Source organism: Gossypium arboreum, chromosome 4 (assembly GCF_025698485.1).
Source record: "Gossypium arboreum isolate Shixiya-1 chromosome 4, ASM2569848v2, whole genome shotgun sequence".
Classification (NCBI taxonomy): Eukaryota; Viridiplantae; Streptophyta; class Magnoliopsida; order Malvales; family Malvaceae; genus Gossypium; species Gossypium arboreum.
In genome coordinates, this window is record NC_069073.1 from 85826535 (window position 1) to 85829574 (window position 3040).

A 3040-nucleotide genomic window follows, 5' to 3' on the forward strand; every position below is an offset into this window, starting at 1 on the left:
AGCCCTTAACAAAGCCTGCATTACCGGATCATCCTCATTGTATTCATTATCATAATCTCTATTACCCCTATTTCCACCCTTAGTAGTGGGTTCACTAACGACCTCATTGGGCTCAACTTTCTGTACGGGCTCTTGAGACGCAGATGACTCAGTCGAAGCCATTGGAGGTTGCCCCCTATGACCCCCCTACCATGAGTTATTATTCCACAAGTATTCATTTTGATGTTTTATGATATCTACATTTACAAGTAAGAATACCTTTAGTATCTTGTTTAATTTGTTAGTGCACTCATAATCAAAGTTTTATTTAAAATTTTATGCAATAGTTTCTAGTGCTTCTCTGTAGTTTTATTACTGTTTCTATGTGCACGACATCAGACCTTCAAACTTCATCATTTCCTGAAAGTAGAATATTTTTCAAAATAATGTGGTTGTTTTCCTCAAAATTTTCCCTTTTTAATGTATGCATGTATGCAGACTCATTGTTGGAAAGAATAAAAATTCAGTTTGAGATTTTAAACTTAAGATCTGATACCACTAAATGTAACCTCCCAAACCTGGCCTAAACATTATGACGAATTGTGGAGCTCACATTGGTCACCTATGTAACACAGCTACCCTATCGTACGTTGGAAGACTTAAGTACCCTCGCTTTTAGGAAAAACCATGGTGTATCTTTGTTAATTTTGGAAAACGTCCATTAATTAGTCTGCCATTCTTAGGTCATATTATTACCTCTAGTATTTTTTGAAAAATAGTTACTCAATGTTCTTATCAAAAATTTTATTATCTATTATTGTAATGGAAAATTCAGTATTAATTAATTGTTTAAGCTAGATATCATGCTATGTCCAATTTTAAATAATCCCTGAAGATTCAACTTGTTTGCTGCTTTGATCAAGTTCATATGGTATTCGTTTATATATGTTGTATATTTTATTTGTAATTATATATGTGTTTGGTTGTGAATTAGTTTAAAAGGCTAGAACTAGACTAAATTGAAAAGAAATATTTATATGTGTTATAGATGCCCGTGTGAACCTATTAAAGGGTTAGGATACGATTGGTGTAAAACCCCACACTTGTACCCTACGCCGGGATGGAATACGTAGTGTTACCTAACTCGGTCACATACAAACACACGTTTCTTCTTCATAAAAATTTAGTCAAATATAAAGCTTTTCCGATTCTTTATCAAGAACTTCATAACAAAAGCCTACGAGGTTCCATCCGTCATTTAAAACCATTTGGAGATAATTCGGATCTTCCCACAAATTCTGAAAAATATTACTAAATACAGGGGTACCCACCCCTGTCCTCCACCCATTTGGAAATAATTTTAATTGCACACCTACAGAGGTTTTCACAAGGCCTGGCACACACCCGTGTTCCTGGCCTGTGTCCTTCACACGGCCATGACACGCCGTGTCCTAGCTGTGTGCAAAAACATGGACATTCTATTTCTGAAGTCAGCATCCCCAAAATGTCACACGGCCAAGGCACACACCTGTGTACTAGGCTGTGTCCTTCACACGGCTAACACGCATGGCCGTGTCTCTGCCCGTGTGTTTATTATGATGCATACTAACTTGAAATTTTTACGTGCAGAGGACACACAGCCGGACCACATGCCTATAGGGCAGACCGTGTGCCACACACAGCCTAGACACACGCCCATGTGTCTACCCATGTGGACAATATAAGGCTATTTACCAAGTCTATTTGCCACCCTTACTTACACAACCTGTATAATAGCAACCACAATCAAGATAAGACTATCTCATGCAACCACATCAGCCAATATAAACAATATTCCATTTGTGCATTTTACTCAACCATGAAAATAACATCTTTGCATATAAATCAAAATGAATATTTTCCATCATTCAAGGTGCTCTGTCCTCGGACCTCATTGCAGCATCTCTTGGCGCACCTCTACTAACAGACCCGCTTTTGGGGTTTTTTTGTGATCTACTCCTCAAAGGAGCACTACTTGCTTTCGCTTCTTACTTTTTCTCCCTCTCTCTTCCATTTTAAGACAGTCTTGGATGAAATGTTCTAATGATTCACACTTAAAACAACCCCTTTCATTCCCCTGGCACTCACTGAAGTGACGCCTACACATTGCGAACATTCTGGCCTATTTGGCCGAACACTACCGATGCACGCAACAGCTCTAGAAGTTGTGTTCCGCCGGTTCTTGTTTCTATTAAAAAATCCCACTGAAGCATTCAATCGAGTAGTGAATCCCTTCGATATCTTAGATGAGGATTGATGTGACTTCCTCATCTATCTCTTCTTTGAATCTCGCGACTCAAAAGCCGCTTTCCTCTTTTCTTTTACCAGCTCCTCTGCCTTGCATGCTTTCTCAACAAGCATTACAAATTCTCTTAGTTCTAGGATGCCAAAAAATACTCGAATATCTTCATTAAGACCATCTTCAAACCTCTTGCACATAGTGGTTTATGTAGATACGCACTCACTTACTGAGCCTCACAAATTCAAGTTCATATTTCGTCATCGACATTTGGCCTTGTTTTAGCTCTAGAGATTCCTTCCTCTCGTGATCTTTGAACTTTTGGCTAATATACTTTTTTTGAAATTCTTCCTGGAAGAATTCCCAAGTGATCTTCTCTCTCAGTACAATGGACATGAGAGTATTCCACCACTGATAAGCCGAATTCCATAGCAATGACACTTCACACTTCACGCACTCTTCAGGTGTGCACGATAGTTCATCGAATACCCTAATGGTATTCTCCAACGAAAACTCTACCCTTTTTGGGTCATCATCTATACTAGCCCGAAATTCCTCGGCCTCTTACTTCCTAATCTTGTCTACCAGAGGCTTCTCCCTCCTGATCAAGTCTGAGCCTTGTGGAGCTACCGGGGCATACTGAGGAATCAAAGGAGGTGAGGGAGGTGGAGTGTTCGGATTCGCACGAACGAAATTCGTATACCAAGTATCCATCATTCGGAGATAGGCTTCTCTAGCCTCTCCACCTTGGACCATAGTCACAGGGCCACTCTCAATTGGCGC